At 47.6% G+C, this 18,117-nt stretch overlaps 1 protein-coding gene across 2 annotated transcripts in view; it reads right to left on the bottom strand.

Annotated features, from left to right (window-relative positions):
- PAX5 (paired box 5) overlaps positions 1-18,117 on the bottom strand; it is a 219,349-nt gene that overhangs the window by 178,086 nt on the left and 23,146 nt on the right. The gene's annotated exons all lie outside the window — the stretch shown is intronic.

Here is an 18,117-nt window from a genome sequence, read left to right on the forward strand (position 1 = left end):
CCACGGCGTTTCAGATCCCAGGCTCCAGCCCCAGCCTGAACGTCTACATTGCAGTTTTTAGCCCTGCAGTCCAAGACCCACAATCCTGAGTCACCTGACCTGGGCCAGCCATCGCGGGGCTTCATGGAGTAGCTTCAGGAAGTCAGTTCAGTAGTAAATAAGTGCAAAGTCTGCTGCCCAATCAGTACGAGAGAGGAACAGCATTCAGAATTCTGGGGCTCCCAGACCTGTGTTCATTTCTTCAAGCTACGAGGCCTTTAAACAGGTGGCGTCACCACTACTTCCTCAGCCTGTTATTATTTATTAGTAGCTCTCTGGTGGTACCCGGTCATGGAGCAGGACCCCATTGTGCTAGGCGCTGTACAAACACAGAGCAGTATCACACAACTCTCATTTAATTTTTCATAAAGTTTCCGGGATTTCAGGGAAGATATGCAAAAACTCTAATTTTTGTCAAAAATCTTGGTGTTTGCAACTATTATTTCACCCCATCTATAAGTTCAGTTCTCTTTCCCTCCTCCCCCAAAAGCCTCTTGACAGTCTGACACGGACAATGGCTTTCCATACAGCCTGGCCTTTGTGGCCAAGTGCAGCCTCACTGACTTCAGTGAGGCTTTGGCCAGAGCAAGCATCCATCTGTGTGGCTTCATTTGCAGAAACAGGGCCTATAATTCTCTGCAAAATCAAGATAAGATACTAAGACAGGGATGACGAGGTTAGTGCTTCAGGGCACTCTGACAAAACATGGTGTAGAAAAATACTGTACCTGGTTTTCGAATAGTTCCTTCGAACAGTTTTAACTATTGAGCAGCCAAAAGATTTAATGCTTTGTAAGAGGCCCTTTGAGGTGGGTATGAGCTCAGCATGTTTCAAAGCCCTGTTTACTACCGGCAGAAATTTGCATTCGCTTGAGCCGAGCAAGTCTGGAATAAGGTTACATTTCCTCAGCACTCCTTTTACATGGCAAAACTGGAAGGATTTTGTTTGATGTAGAGGAAACACTTGGACAGATTTTAGTCATGTGGATTTACGTACAGAAAAGGGGGAGAGAGGAGACAGTGTAAAACCTTATCCGCCCATGTCTGAAAGATGAACATCATTGCTGTCATCTGACTGCATTCCGGTCCTGTCAGAAAAGCCAACGCACACAGCCAGGAATAACTCTACCTTTCACGGGTTTGAAACGCACAACTGGTCATGTCGTAGGCTTCCCTTTGAAATAAGGGCTCTGCAGCCTGGCTGTGCTGCAAAATGAAATATCCTGGACTGTTCCTCTCAGGCCTGGCAGCAGGTGTCACAATTCACCTCCTTATAGTGGGCCCATTGAAAGCAGTTTTCATCCAATTGACCTTCGCTGAGAGGTCAACTGACCCATAATTACAAAGCTGAACTTGCTTGAGTTCTACTGCACTGTAACACCTGCAGGTTTACCCTAGCCAGTTTAGAAATCAGTCAACGCATGCACCACCCCCACCCTACTCCAGAGCAAAATGAGCAGTATATAGCATCCTTCCCTTCTGCAAGTCAAAGTACTCCAGCCAAACCTAGGAGTGAACAAGATCTGGATTATTCTAATTTGAATATACTTCCACCACAGACTGCTGCCCTTTTCCCCTGCAGAAGATGCTCTGTCCTGTCTTTAATTACTTATGAAGGCAACTAACTGAAAAGTATTTTATATAGAGAACAAAATAACTGGATTGTGACAATGTAGCCTGATGAGAATCTACCTCTCTCTCCATTTTTTTTTCCCATTCTCCCAGTTTTTATTATCCTCACTATTGGCTCTCTCCTGCAATATATAAATGAAATCCAACATCTGAAGATTGTACACGGGTGAAGTGGAAAGTGCAAGATAATGCAAGGCTTCCAGCTGGAGACAAAATCCCACCATTAAAACCATTATTCATTGCATCTAAGGCTTTTTTTAGATGTCCCCTTGGACTGGCTAGACAGATATTTCTTAGGGCTGGTTGAAACTCAGGATTTCTTTTCCTGGGAAATTCTGACATTTCAAAATTTACTTTTGTTCTGAATCAGAACAAAAAACCAAACAATTTAAAAATTGGCCATGAAATGAAGTTTTTTTGGGGGAAAATCATTTCAAGTCAATTGAAAGTTTTTCATAAAAATCAGAATGTTTTGTTCTGATTTTGACTTGATTTATTTTATCATTTAGAAACAGAGAGTTTCTTAGATATTTTCTTGGAAACAGATAGTCATTTCAAAATGGAAAAAATCAAGGTGTTCCAATAAGGTTGAAAAATTCCTTTATCAAAATGCTTGGTCTCTTTTAAAAAAAAATTAAAAAAACAAAGTTGTGTCCAAGGGCATTTTCCAACAGAAAGACATTCTGTCAGAAAATTAACCAGCTCCAATATATCTCCTGAGCCCATCAGCCTGGTATCACAGCACAGAGTGACTTATTTACCCCCCAAATGAGATTGAATTGTGTTCCTATACTAGATAGTAATTTCAAGTAGGAACCTAGCATGTTCTAAAGAGAAAGATAAGATGAAATATGTAGGTGCCTTGAGAGAAAGTGTGTTCTCTGAGTTAAGCCATTTTACAGCCTGTCTACATGGTGGACTAATGCACCCTATGGGGGGGGGGAGGGATTTCTAAAGCGAACTAGCATGCTGCCTATTAATTGGTCCATACAGATGCTGTGGGTACACTTGAATAGTGTTGTTTGAAACAGCACTACATGAAAGTACACTGGGGAACCTTTCATGTACACCTGCAGGGTCTACACGGACCAGTTAATGTGCAACACATTATTGTGCTTTAGATATCACATCCCATCAGAGTGCATCAGCCCGTTGTGTAGACAAGCCCTTAGTTACCTCTCTCTGAAGTGACCACATCTTCAAAGCTGTCCAACTCCCAGTAGCTCCCACTGAGAACCACTGGATCCTGACCACTGGTGAAAATGTGACCCCTTTGTTTAGGCACCTGAGATGAAAGACTAGCCCCCAATGAAATCAATGGCAAAAGTCTCACTGACTGCCGGAGGGACCCAGTTTCACTCCTACACTGGAGATGAGCACTTTTGAAAACGTAGCCCTGAAGGGCTCTGTTTTAAACAAAGATATGCCTGGGCTGTGTGCGCCAAATGGCCAGTTAGGCACTCATTTGGGAGGAGAGAGGCACTAACATGAGCTGGACTATTGTCAGCACATCAGGTTTAAACTGCCCAGAAAGCACCGTGGGTGAAACTGATGCCCTGCAATTACCAGCCCACCCCCTACACGCCACTTCATTCCCTCTTAAGCCTAGGGCACATTTCACCCTTAGTGCCTAAAAGACAGTAGAAAACGGAGCCGTGAGAGCCAGGCATTGCCCCAGATGGTAATAATCCGCTATAGCCTTTTTCAATGCTGGAGACAATGCTTTGTCCACACCCTGTTTGGGGAAGAGAGGCGCAGTCCCACAATGCCAGATTACCACTATGTGGCCAAAGCCAAAGATCCAAGGAGGCCACACAGGTATATCAGGGTCCTTACCAGCCTATACTGATTAAGGTTCTGATGCGGCAAACATGACATGCACCCACTTCATTTTACTCCTGCAGGCAGAGCCCTTACCTTCAAGAGGGGTAGAGAGAGGCTCAGGGCCAGGTGCAGAGAAGGTGTCCCAGAGCTGCTGCTCCAGCAGTCCCTCACGGCTGAAAATGGTACTGCAGCAGCCCTGCCTCAGTTTCTCAGTGTCTTCTCCAGCTCACTGTGGCCACAGGCCTGGCCTGGCCTCAGAACAGAGCTCAACCCCTTTGGGGGGCTTCCGAGTCTTTCACTGAACCAAAAACAGCAAAACAATCAAATCTGCAGCCCAGCCAGGCTCAGCTGTTAGCTCCCCTCTTTACAGGCTAGGCCCAGCTTCAAGAAACTGTCCAAGCACCAACCCCATCTCCTGAGCTTCAAACTCACTGTCCAAAGGGTAGCACCATCACCCCCTATGCAGGGTTCCAGGTGGGCTATAGTCCCTGATTGGTTCTTATCTTCACTTGGGCTGCTTGCCCACTACAGAACAGCCCACTGCCCCCCATCAGCCCTCAGTTGCTGGGTTTGCCTCCTTTTAAGACCTCCCCTGGCCAGGTGGAGCAGGCAGGGGTAATTGAACAGGAATGACAGGCCTTAAGCCTCTGGCCCTTAAAGGAACAGGCCACCCTGTTACAGTGGTGCTCAAGGCCAGATATAGTGATATGCTCAGGGTCAGGTGTAGAGAGGGGATCAGGGCTGGGTGTCGGGGCTGCTCATACTCAGGTACTTGCAGGATTTGGGGACTCCTGCCACAGTAACAAATGAGATCTACACACAGGAATTCATTACTAGAGCCGGCTGCTAATTTTCCAGTGTATTGTTTTTCCAGCAGAAAATGCTTTTGGGCTGAAATTGAAACTTATTGTGAAAATGTTAATTTCAGTGAAATTTAGTTTCAGAAAAAAATTGGAATGGAGCATTTTAGTATTCTGTTTTGAAATGACTTTGCCGTACTTTTACTTTGTCCTGTATAACGTTTTAACAAACGCAAAAGTCAAAATCAGAACGAAATGTTTCTGTTTTACAGAAATGAAAAACCCAGAATGTTCAACCCAAAAGGTTTCCTTTCGTTTTGTTTCCCGACTTTCATTTCGTGGGGACACGTTTTGGTTTCGTTCCATTGCAGAAGGCTGATTTGGGAAGCTCCCTGTTCAGCCGGCCAAGTGAGCGCCTGGTCTAAGAAAAGCCGGATGCATTTAATAAATTCACATTTTTAATGTGGTTCCAGACAAGAACAAACTCCCCTCCCCGCCCCCCACCGCTCCGTCTAAAGGAAGACGAGGCTCTCCTTTGCAGATGCCTCCAGTTTGGGGTAGCTGAATGGCATTAGCATTTAGCTGAACACTCTGTGTGTGCATGTGTGTGTATGAGACTCCAGTTCCTTTTAGTCTGTCTGGGGGAAGGGGGAAAGGGCTTGAATAGGTGCCCCTTAGAGGCCCGGCGGAAGCCAACACACTCCCAGAGATCAAAGCCCCAGGCCTAGAACAGAGAGCGGCAGTGCTGCTTGCCATCCGATCACTCTGTCAATGACAGTGGCCATTCATCAGCAGATCACGCCCTGTCACTGTTTCTGTCAAACCACCACCGCCACTATCACCACCACTCCTTCTCGGGGAACGGGGGGTGGGAGGGGGGAATTCATTATCCATTAATGAGCTCTTCACAGCCCTGATCCCTGAGGCAAACACTGCTCCATTCATAAAAGCTCCCAGTGGCTGGCCAAGGGGGACCAAACGCAGCCATTTCACAGCCCGCGCACCATCTTGCTCCAGGATTTGTAACAGTTGTGAATGACAGACACTGAGACAGAGGAAGTGAGGCAGACAGACAGACGGGCAGGGGAGGAGAGACGGACGCACAGATACTAGCCTCTCTAGCCTCCCTGAGCTTTGAAAAGGAAACAACTAGCAAAATCAGAGTGCAGCTGCACATGTGGTGGCTGAGAGAGACCCACACACTTTTAATTGACTCATATTAAGGGCTTCATGCTCAGAGCACTTCTGCCCCTGTCATTCAATACAACACAGCAGTAAGATATGTCATCTGCAGTGGCGTGGTAGCCGTGTTGGTCCCGGGTTATGGGAGAGACAAGGTGAGCTGGTATCTCTGGCTGGACCAACTTCCGCTGGTGGAAGGGAGAAGCTTTCAGAGACCTGCCCAGACCTGAAGAAGAGCTTGTCCCTTCCACCAGAAGAAACTGGTCCAATAAAAGATATTAACCTCACTCACCTTGTCTCTCTCAGTGCAATAGGTGGCATCTATATCCAGTCTCTGTCCCTCCAGCGCTTTACAAAGTGAGGGCCAGATCCTGCAGCTGGATTTGCACAGCGAGCCCACTGAGTCTCCATTGATCCTAATAATCAAACTAGACATGGGGGTTCCTGTATCCACCACTGAAATGCTGCCACCTCTGAGGTGAAACTTGGCAACTGTAGCACTTAGGAGTCCCAGTCCTGGACCGGGACCCCATTGGGCTAAGGGCTGTACACACAGATCGCCCCTGCCCCAAAGAGCTTGCCATCTAAACATAAGCCAAGATACAGCCGGTGGATACAGACAGACAGACGGGGGAGTACCAGGAAACAGAGACCAGATTGATCAGCACAACAGTGCAGGAGCTGCCTAGCCATCGACAAGTGTTTTGGGTACCACTCCAGACAGCTGTAGAACAGCTGCTGCTGCCTTTACACGAGGGTTCAGGATGGAAAGTGTCCCAGGAAGGCCCACTGGCTTGTGGCATGCAGAGAACTGCAGATATGCCAGCAGCCATACCACCTTGTGCTGTGGTCCCATCCGCTCTCACCAGCAAGGCAGGATTTCGCACAGTCACGTCTTGCATGGGCCTCATCCAGCACCCACTGCAGTCCCTGGAAAGACCCTCATTAACCCTCATTAATTGGGCACTGGCTCAAGACCATGGGCCTATCATGGAGGCAAACAGCTGCAGCTCGAACTTGCTTAGCCGAGCTGTGTAACAGGATAGCTTGCTCTCCAAGGGCAGGAGGGCCTGGGCTAGCCAACCTTGAAAGAGGCACACCTGAGAAGAATCAGGTGATTCCCCTATAAATTGGATTTTTCCCCCCCACTCTTTATTTTTTCCATTTGCTGCTCTGACACTTTTCAAAACTTCTCATGGTTTGGCAAAGTTAGAGGAGCAGCGTTTCATTTTTCCTCTGGCCGCTCTCCGGCTCTTCCAAAGAGGAGGAAGTTTTGGAAGGTTACAGAGTGGAAAAATGAAAAAGAAAAAAGTTAAAATTAAAATTAAAAATGAGCAATAGAAAATAATCTCTGGATTTCATTCATTCTACTGTCTGGGAGAAAGGGGAAAAACCAAAACTGTGAAATTTTTAAATGTACATCTACCAACCATCACTCTTATAAATGGACTTCATAGCAAAAAACAACAACAACCGGAGAGAACTTGATAACAAAGAACTTAATGACAATGTATATCCTCACACAACCTGAAGCTACAATACAACAAAGACAACAATCATAGTTCACTGATTGAATGGTAGGCACCAGGTAACTCTGGGAAAATATAATCTAATGATTGGCAACCATGGAAAAAGGCTGATCTATTTCACACAGGAGGTTTGTACAAATAAATCATTTAATGTCATTTGTCCAAATTTAAGGAAACACAGCTAATTGCAGAAGGAAGGAGATAGTTGGACTTCGTCCTTTAGCTCAAGTGGCAGAAGATCATACTTTAATTCTATGGCCTGTGTTGTGCACGATGTGAAGCTTGACAATCACAATGGTCCCTCCTGGCCTTCAAATCTATCCGTCTCTAATGCAACCCCACAGTGCATACAATGCAACTGCTGGAACGTGCCTATACAGCGCCTCAACCGCTCTGTAATGTAGATGGGAGAGACTTTAAATGTTAATTCCACCAGAAAGCAGCAGGATAAAATCCTACAAGTGCTTCATAGTTCAGCTAGGGAATCGAGAGTAGATTGCTGACATGGACTGGTGTTGGAGATGACAAGCATCCAGCCTGGATAACAGGTCTGTCCTGTGCCTAGTACTCATGGACAGGGCAGAGCAGGGATTCACTGGTGTGCACTACCTGCTTTCCACAGCTCCAGGGACACTGGGTAACTATGAACACCGCTAAGTGGCCAGTTAAGACAGGTTTAATGGCTATTTTGCCTCATTGGAATGGCTCACAGCAGCCGGAGCACACTGGTGAATCTGGCCCAAGTGCTACTAATACTTTAAATACTTTCCACCTTTTAACAGCAACCCTATAACAGTGTAATTCCATGGAGTCCGCTGGAGTTACACCAATGTAAAAATGGTGTAACGGAGTGGAAAATCAAGCCCATAAAGGCAACAGCAGGAAGTGTAATATCTTGTTCCAGCATTTTAGCTTGCATGGTTTCTCTGAAATAATTCCAGCAAGCAGTGGATTGCATTAGAGTCATTATTGCGCATGGAGTCATTATTGTGATGTAGATAGTAAAGTCCAAATCAAACCATGTTAAAGGCTGTTCTCAATGTATGGATGTAGATATAGTTGCCTTGGGGGAATGGATACATTGATGGAACAATCATCTCATAGTATTTTGAGACATTTGGAAAGAATTCCCAAAATCAAAGAACTATTTAAATGAGGGAGGAATTTAAATCGGTGCCCACAGACCCGCAAAATCTTAATCTCATTAAAATCAACAGAAATACTTTCATGAGTAAAGAATACGCATGTGAGTAAGGATTTGCTGGGCTGGACCTGCTAACTGTATAAGTAGATTCCAAACATCTATTGCTTCTCATGTTCTTCTTTACTTTCACATCACTGGTTACATGTAGATTCCAAGCAGTTTAATTTCTCTGTCTATTTTTTCCATTCCTTTTATGCCAGATGTCTTTGGTTTTTAGGTTTGTGAGTGTGAGAGAGTATATCTATACATTAATAATTTGCAAGCTGTACAACATTGCTCACGTGTGATGAACAAAACTTGACTCACTGTCAAACCTAAACCCCACTTGACCCCTTCTGAACCCAGCGTACTAGTTTTGTCAGGCACTTTAGTTGAGCACACCTCTAATATAACACATTAAAATTTCCATCGGCGAATGATTTTTTCTCTCCATAACCTTCTGCATTTTCCCGCCCAGTCTTTTGACAGCTTCCCTCACCATTTATGTCCTCACAGGCTACGTTCCTCAGTGAATTATTTCAATAGATACCTGTGCACGGAAATGCTGAATATCAGGTGTCCACCTACAAGGATAGCTTTAGCCCAGAGCATATAATATCTGGTCCTGGTATAAACAGAGCTTTGCCGATTTACACCAGCTGAAGATCTGGTCCATAGTGTTTGGCTTCTGAGCTAGACTGCACCACTTTACTGACCGGAACAGCCTGTGTGTGTTTTCCATCACAAAATCCTTTCCAACAATTAACATTAATTGCCAGCAATATGACAAGGTCTTAAATGAGTCTTTTCCTGCTTGACTAGAACCTACAAGTCTCCCAAAGACCAAACCCTTCTTTTCTCCACGAAATCTACCTGAGCAAGTCTAGAGGGAAAACCCTGCTGAGGCACCAGCCATGTGGTGCAATGGCTTTTCTCACCTCAGTGGTGAGGACAAGAATCGGGTTTGCCCCAGCTGCTCTCTACATGACACCTGGGAAGTAACCATTGTCAGGTGATATTCCTTTGTGAGCGCCCTAATATCTGATTGGGATTTGGATCCCGGAATATAAATGTGATCTAATTTCAAATGACCCTAGGAAACCCGGGCAGACACCACCTTCCCTGGGCACATGTGAGAAGGGAAAGAGGAACCTACTCAGAGCAGCTCCCCTCCCTCCTTTGGTCCATGTGCAGAAGGGAGAAGAAGATTTCTAGTCTCTTGACCTCAAAGAAGCCTCCTCAGTCCCCGGGGAAACCAAAAGGAGACCCATTTTGTGTGTATAAAGCTTGGGATGCAGTTGCCCAAAATAGCCCTCTACCAGGACAAGAGAATCAGGCTGTGGCCTCGACAGCCTTCCTTCCCCCACCAACTGGTTCCCTCCACCTCCCATCGATGGAGCTCCTCATGCACTGAACTGCCCTGCTCCTGCATGCGTCTCAGCCCTTGCCTCTGGCTCTGCCCATTCTGGCCACTCTTCAAGCCTCTCCACCCCCACATGTGCTGGAGTTGTCTCCCTCCTCCAGCACCCCTCACATCCTTGTTCTTCCCCTCCCAACCCCTCCTCCTTCAGCTAGCTCCCAGCTGCCGGCCTCCTCTCCTTTCCCATCAGCTCCCCTTCTCTTGCCCTATCTCATCCCAAATGAAAAATAACAGTAAAGAGCAGAGAGGGAAGGAGAGACACTCACGCGCTGCACCTGCAACTTCGCCGCCCCAGTGGCACAGTGCTAGCACTCCACCAGAGCACCTGGCATGCAGGGCTCCCGCTCCTCCTGGTCTAACCAGGACACCCGGCTTCTGAACAGCTTTCTCTGTCCTCACCCAGGCCGGTCCCTCTCTCCTTTGCCGGCTTTTACCATGGTTCGTTTGTTTGCCCATTGCCCTGCTGGGGAGAGCGTATTCCCTGGAGCAGCACCATCGAAGAACGGCACTGCTCGTGGGAGTAAATGCTCCTCAGAGTGAGTAAGGGCTGCACGTTGTAAGATTTTCATCCTTCGGGGCAGGAGCTACATCTTCTCTACAGTGTCATGAATACTTCTGGCACTGGCAAAATACTAATGGGCTAGATCCCCAACTGGTGTATGTCAACAGGGTCCTAGTCAATGGGGCTGCACTAATTTACAGGGGGCGGGGGCTGGCCCGAGAAAATCATAATTATTGTTATCAGGTGGGTCAGTAAGTGGGAGAATGTTCCAAGTGGGCTGCCTGGCGCATAGGCAGCGAAAGAGAAGCAGGAGAAGATAAATAAAGCAGCAGATTTTTCTCCCAGTGGCAGCCAGACAAAGCAGTGTGCGGCCAGAGATGAGACCCCACTGGATCTAAAGAGCTGTAGGCCAGCCCCCCAGCTGGTGAGGGAGCTATGGACAATATGCTCCTGGCTGAAATCAATGACGCTCTTCTTAGGAGGTGACCTAGGTAAAAGCCAGGGGAGCTGGATGAGTGGCTAAAAATGTGGGGTGCTCCCTTCTGATATCCTCAGAAAGAAGAGTTCAAATAGCATCGGACCTTCGCCCGGCGCTCAGCAGTGACACACTGCAATGGAAGCACTTGGTGGAATGCAGATTTCCATCCCCCGGCCCGTTCCCCTCCCCCTGCACTGCACACTCCTGCCCAAGGCTGCTTCCTGCTCACCATGTGCTAACTGCGGTGGAGACGTGCCCACCGCTCTGCTTGGACATTACAGCAGCTGGTGGCCGTTGTCCTGCTGCAAGGACGTGATCCACGCGCCCGGAAGGAGGGAAACCCGGCCCTACCCATTACAGGGCCTTGATGCAGCGCTGCTCTCATTGCACTTGGCCTTTTATTGGTTTCCCCCCTTGACCACATCCTTGGGGCAGAAGGGGTCGCTGGTAAATTCGGGTTTGTCCCGTCGCTGTAACAGGACACCGTTATTAATTAATAGTCACAAGGTGCTTGGAAAAAACATCAAGAGCCGCAGCCCCGGTTTCCAAACTCGGGTGCCTTCAGTGAGTTGCACAGATCTGAATGGAGGCACCTAAATAAAAGCAGCCTCGGAGGGAACGAGAACCTCAGACCGTGGCGCAGACCCCTCCCTTCTATTTTTAGCCAGCTAGCTAGAGTGCAACTAGCACCTGTCCATCTCACGTCTCCGGCAGCAATGGAGACACACCCCTAGTTTTCTTTATTATCTCTGCTACAGCTGCAGATTTTCCTTCCAAACAGGAGCACGTGGCCCACAGCGTCTAAGAGGCGTGAGCAGAAGCACAGGAAAGGCGTTTTTCAACAGGCCGGCTCCGCACTAGTGACATCTACACCGCCAACGTCAGCGGAGGGCAACGACACAGTGTAAGGGCTGGCAAGGATGGAACAAAGCAAACGGTGCAAGTCAAGGTTGCGTATCGTGCTGGTTTCAATTCCCAAAATGCCCCCAACCACAGAGAAGACTCTACACTGAGGAATTAGAAATATGGTTTACGCAGCTGTTCTGTGGGGGGGTATTTAAATGCAGCCAGACCACCTCTGCAGCCCAAAGAGGTGGGTGGTAGCAAAGACACGCATCCTACCCAGTGCTTAATTTATGATGGTGGGGTTGACTCTTCTCGCATTTCCAGGCAGACTGGTGACCAGAGCTGAGCAGGGCGATGTATTTGGCGCATTTAGCCCTTTGTTCTGTCTGCGGACAGACGGCGTTCCCACCGATTGGTTCATTCTCTGAAATTACTCAGTGAATATTCCATGCAAACAGGTTTTAGGCGGTGGGTTCCTCACCAATCTTGCATTTCCAGAATGGCCTCCCAGCAGCTGAGATTCACCATTTGAACTGGTTGCATACTGTAGGTCACTCAGGGAGTCTTCCAATTCAGCACCCGGTGGAGTCAGTGGGAAGAGAGGGAGCTGGACTGGTCCCTGCATGAACAGAGCTCACAGGCCGTGCATTTTGCTCTCAATTCCCCCTATTGCTCTACCTCTACAGTAGTTCCACCTGTGTGAGCTATGGTGGGAGGGAGAGCGTAAACATGTCTAAGCCCAGGCGCCTCGAACAATCCCACTAGGCACCTCTCGGCATCTTTAGAAATCTAAATACCATTAAAAATCTGGCCTGTAGTGGTTAAAATGTCGACCCAGCTGCTCCCACTGTTGCTACCACGTTGATGAGACATGTTAGTGCCTTGGAATCAGATGTCCGATGCAAAGACTCACTGCTAGAAATTCACTTCCCGCTAATGACTTGCAATTCTTGCTTCAGACACACCACTCCTGCCCACAAACCCGCTCACTGACCAAGTCACACGGAGCAGGACAGGGGCACATACACAGACAAGGGGAGCTGGTGAACTCTTCTGAGGCCTGCTTGCAAATCCTTCTCTGCTCCAGCCGGGACCACTCCTCCATGCCAGTGTCAAGGAAGTCAGTTCTCCCTCCTGACCAGCACGCCAAGGATTGAACCAGGGAGCCCTGGAGCCAAAACCATATGCTGCTACAGTCTGAGCTAAAGAGCTCCTCTCGGGAATGGTGTGGGGGGGACATACACTCACCAATGACATAATCTCGCTTTTACTGTTTACAGGGGTCTGCCTCGGACCTTTGCCCACCTGCACTCACCCTTTTTACAGCCTTCCTTGCCTCTGGAGAGGCAAATCATCTTAAAGGCACATTGCAAATTTCAGGCTCGATCCTGCAGAATTTACTAAGGAAAAGACTCCCATGCAGGTTGGAATTTGGGGTGTGCCCGGGTAAGCGCAGCAGGGCGGAGCCGTTCCTTCCCCAGGTGAATAACGGCACCACCTGGGAGTGTTTGTCCTGAAATGGTTTTCAAAATCACAGGTGCTTCCGTCCAGGTAGGTTTGTTTGCTCTGCGCACATCGTTCAGCTCGGCCAATGGGAACAGGCTCGCCAAACCTAAATCCTGGTGCATAGCCGTTTTCACTTGCAGGTCTCATGCACTAGCCCAGTGGTGCAAAGAGCCGGTGACAAGCCAGGGTTAAAGAAAAGGAAAGCTCCCCCTCCCCGGAGCTTCCCTTCAGCCTTGACTGTGACCTGAGACCCCATCAAACAGCACATTCTGCAGTGGGAGCAGTAACAGGAACTGGTGCCTGGCTGGGACTCCCAGCCACACTGCCAGGAGGGGTAGCAACAGCACCACCTGATGGGAGACGAAGAGGCATCCCAGCTGGGAGCCGTCTCTTTGCCCGCCTCTGTAGGGAGCCGTGCCCCTCCTGCTGGCCAGGGGAGACGCACAGAGAAATCCTGGAGGATAGACAGAGAGGTTGCATCAAATCTCTCTGTTAAAAACACGTATTTAAACCTCTTCTCGCGTGCAGTAACTGCCGGGTGAGTTCAGTGACTGCCGAGGCAGAGCGCCAGCACCCATTTGGAGTTTTGTTACAAAATCTCATCACTTATAGCAATGGGCTTGTGGGGCCCTCCAGGGACGTGACCCTGCTGAGCTATGCACACACACAATCACCGCACAAACACACGTTACACACCACACACCCACACTGCACGCATACACCTGCGCACACTGCACGCACACGCACTGCACAAACACACATGCTGAACACCACTTACAGGCACCCTACACGTACATTCCACAAACACTGCATGCACTGTGCTAACACACACGCTAAACACCGTGTGCAGGCATGCTGCACAAACACACTGCAAACAGTACACATGCACCCTGCACAAATGCACAGCCATTGCACAAACACACGTAATGCATACAGTATGTCTGTGCCCTGCACAAACACACGCAGAGGACAACTGTACACACACACACACACATTGCATACACACTACACACATTCATTTCCTTGGCTGGATGTAAGTCTGCTTGGGGACACAACCTCCTTTCTCATACATTTTGTCTTTTTCCCCTATTCTCTCCTGTAGCTTTGTCCTGTCATCACAAGACAACGTAAAACTGCACCACCAAAAGAAAAACTGAACATGAGAACAGCAGCCAGAACTGGAGAACTCCCCCTCCTCATCTAATCTATGTTCATCCCTGGTGGCAAACATCACCGGGGAAAGTTTAAATCCAAACAGAAGAGTCTCTTCATTTAAAAACCGAGTAGTGATCTTGGGAGCCTCCATTTTTGGGTGTCCCATTTGAGATGGTGCTTTTCAGAGGGCAGCCGCTCGGCACATTCTGAATTCCAGGACCCTTTACGATGGCTCAGGCTAGGCACTCAGGAACTGAGCCACCGCAAACCCCTAGTCATTTCTGAAAATGTAGGCGACTTTTAATGGAATAAAACAATTGCTTTGAATAGGGATATTTGTAAAAACCTGTCTTTAAAATGTCTTTAAAATGTAACCTAACCTACTTGTGGGTCCCACGCTCACTGCCTGCTCCCCTCTATGGCCTTCTTTCAGCTGAATGGAATTCATTAGAAGATGATAAAATAAGATCATTCTCCATCCTCCCTCCCATCTGCTCAATATGCATCGCTCGGGCTTCCCACTACACGCAGGGAAAATCCAAATGAAGCAACCGAAGGTAGAGAAGGGAATCTTTAAACAAAACAGCAACCGTGCCCAACGGCGTCTGCCTTTTTAAACTTAGAAAGCCGATCGCATCTCTCTTTAGTAAGCCAGTGTCTAGCTACTGTGTCGTCTGCTCCTTGTGTCAGTCCCCAGTAGTATGTTCTTTAACTATAAGTGAAAGCAACCGATCCCCCACTAAGGCACATCTGCTCCAAGTCTACTTTACAATGCGGGAGGGGGCATGGCACCTTCAGCTGAATAAGCCAATAAAGATTGTCTGATTTGGTTTGCCCCTGTTGCTATTAGGCTAGCAACCCACTGGGTTAAAGACTGGTGACAGCTGCTAAAAAAAATGTCCAGACCGAGAGGAACAAAAAAGGCAATGAATCCTACTGAGTGCAGAATACAGCTTGCGGAGTTGAAGAGCGAACCCATTCCATTTCACTGTCCCACTCAGACAGAAGCCTAGATCAATTTACAATGGTTACCTAGTCAGTGGCTCTACTTGTCAGAGATCTATATACAGACAGACCCCTCCCTCAATATGGAGAGAGACATATGTCAAAAAACTAAGTCACGAGAACGTTAACCATGTAGCGTTGAGCTCACAAAAGTCAGTAAATGGCAAAGTTAACTCTGCCCCCTTGTGCATATATATTACGATACAGTCCATCATTAAACCATCACATTTTCCTCTTCCTGAAAGAATACAATATAATATGATTCCATTTCCCTAGAGTCTCCAGTACAAAAGTGGGGCTTCTTTGGACTACTCGGAGTGCATTTTGAGGGCTTAACTGTGCACAGGTGACAAGCGCTTAGTGGGGGGAGAAGGGTGTTAATGGAATTTACTGGGAGGAAGGGGGGATCAAGACAGAAAAAAGAAATTCCATACTGTGGAACCATTTAGCTAGACACTTACCAGAGCACCCTGTCTACCCCACTTAACGAGTCTGCAGGAGGGAGCCCGTTAGCTGTGCAGCTTCAGTGGGCAGTGAAGATAGCAGAACTGCTATTGCAGATTGGCGTACTGGGGATGGGTAGCATTCTGGGTTTGAGCCTTTCACAGTCTCAATCTTTTCTCTGCAGCTATGAGGGTTTACTTCTTATAAATGAATTCTGAGATTCTCCTGGGGCGCCGGGAGCTGGGGCTTTAGGAGACATTTGGGAAACTATTGTGATATCTCTGTGAGAGTTTGCAACATTGAGATTGCCTCTCTGCCAAACCCTAGGGACTATGCACCTTTTCCCTTAACGCATTGCAGAAAAGGTTAGCTCAACGTTTTAAAAAATCACCTTTCAGCACAGATCAACCCTGTAAAATGTCGGCCCCAAAGGAGAACGGTTTGGAAAGTTACAAGTGACTGGAAACAGGGCTGTAGGATGGAGAGTCTATTTTCTGTCCCGGTTCCCATACTGCTCTTGTCACCACGGTAGATGGTTATGCATCTTTAATTAACTACAGAGTTTGCTACTGCTCCTACTATAATGCCAACATTTATTTGTATAAGTATGGCCTGATTTTCAAAAAGTCAAGTGTGCAACTGCACACCTAATTAATGTGCACACCTACTGCAACTGCATGTACAAACCGAGTCTTTGCACCCATGCAGCCAGCCACAGTCTGAGGGAAATCTAGGCCCCACAGAGGTCAATGGCAATTGACTTCCATTTTGCTCTCAATTCCCCACTATTGCTCTACCTCTACAGTAGTTCCACCTGTGTGAGCTATGGTGGGAGGGAGAGCGTAAACATGTCTAAGCCCAGGCGCCTTTTGCAATTGACTTCCATGGTCCCAGGATTAAAACGGCCCTCTGCACCTGACCGCTTTGTGCAGCCCTGGGGACGGCCACACACACTCGTTGTTTGGACTTGGACTGGCACTCCGGGCTTGTTTTCTGTGTGTACATACAAAGAGTGGGATGAATTGAACAGGAGAATAACTGACTTCAATGTCCTGTCAGGCTGATGGTGAGGCTCGAGGCCACCGAGAAAACATTGCTTTTTCCCTTCCTGCCCCAGAGTTTACAAAGACTCCGGGGTCATTTCTCCCCTTGAGGAGTGTGTGTGTAAATCCCATGAACAGGGCAGGCACATGGCTGGCAGAACAGACTCCTCATCAAGAGCAGCAGTGTCTGCACTTTGTGACCACCGTTGCACAAAAGCAACAACTGTAGTAGTTTAAGCAGCAGGGGCGGCAACAAATGGGCAGAAAGAAAACAAACTAAGGCCTCAATCCTCCAACCATTGCCACGAGCGAGTAATTTACACATGTGAGAAGCCCCAGTGAAGACACTCCCATACAACAATGTCTACAGGATCAGGCTCTAAACTTGCCCCAGGGTTAAAATTGTCCCACTCCTTTGATTATAGTAGGTGGGTGTGGCTGGCAGGTGGGTGTGGCTGGCCAATGATATTTCCTAGCCTCTGGAACTCCTGTGGTTAGATAATAAGAAATGTCCTTTACATGCCTTCAAGGATGATTTAGTTGGGGATTGGCCCTGCTTTGAGCAGGGGGTTGGACTAGATGACCTCCTGAGGTCCCTTCCAACCCTGATATTCTGTGATTCAGTGGCTAGGTCTACACTAGCAGGGGGGTCGATCTAAGATACGCAACTTCAGCTACGCCTCTCGCCGCGCTGGAGTTCCGGAGTCGACGGCAGAGCGATCGGGGATTGATTTTATCGTGTCTACACTAGACGCGATAAATCAATCCCCTATAGATCGATCACTACCCGCCGATCCAGTGGGTAGTGTAGACGTACCCTATGATTCTAAGGAAAGAGACAGTTATAATTTAAGGCATCTTTAAAAAATTCAAATTCAGAATATCCCGTCATTTGTCCTAAATTATCCTTATTTTTAAAGATAATGCAGCATGTTCATCAAAGCAACATCCAGGCTGCATAGTGACATTTAATTATGAACCTTAAAAAGAATGCAAAAACTACAGGAAATGCTCCGTACAAAGCAAAAATCAAGCCGCCTTTAGTGCAGCCTTCGCTGTCAAAAATCCCACTGATGTCAATGGGAGCTGAGGAAGTGCTGGAGAAAGGAAACTGTTCCTATAAACCATCCAGATCTAATCCACCTCGTTTGTATTTTATGTTTGAACAAGGCGCAGAGTTGTGCCATCGTAATAATGTATCTTGCCATTTGCACTGATGGGTGGGAAGCTTTCTTAGTTTAGTTCAGTTTTCTTCGTAAGTCATTGAAAAATGCAATGCATCCCATGTGCTTTATAATATATGAATACTGGCACCTGACCATGGGACCAATCCTGCTTCCATTCTAGCTGCCATTGACTTCAAGTGGAATAGGGGCAGACTATCTGGGCCTGATTGTGATCTCACGTAGACCTGTAGAAATCGGAAGAAACTCCATTGCCATTGATGGAGTCACACCAGCGTGAAAACCTTGCACACAGAGGCAATGTCTCCTTAGCATCACAGTCATCTCCGTACCTATCTCAGCCCAG

The sequence above is a fragment of the Malaclemys terrapin genome, chromosome 6 (assembly GCF_027887155.1).
Source record: "Malaclemys terrapin pileata isolate rMalTer1 chromosome 6, rMalTer1.hap1, whole genome shotgun sequence".
In the NCBI taxonomy this organism is placed as follows: domain Eukaryota; kingdom Metazoa; phylum Chordata; order Testudines; family Emydidae; genus Malaclemys; species Malaclemys terrapin.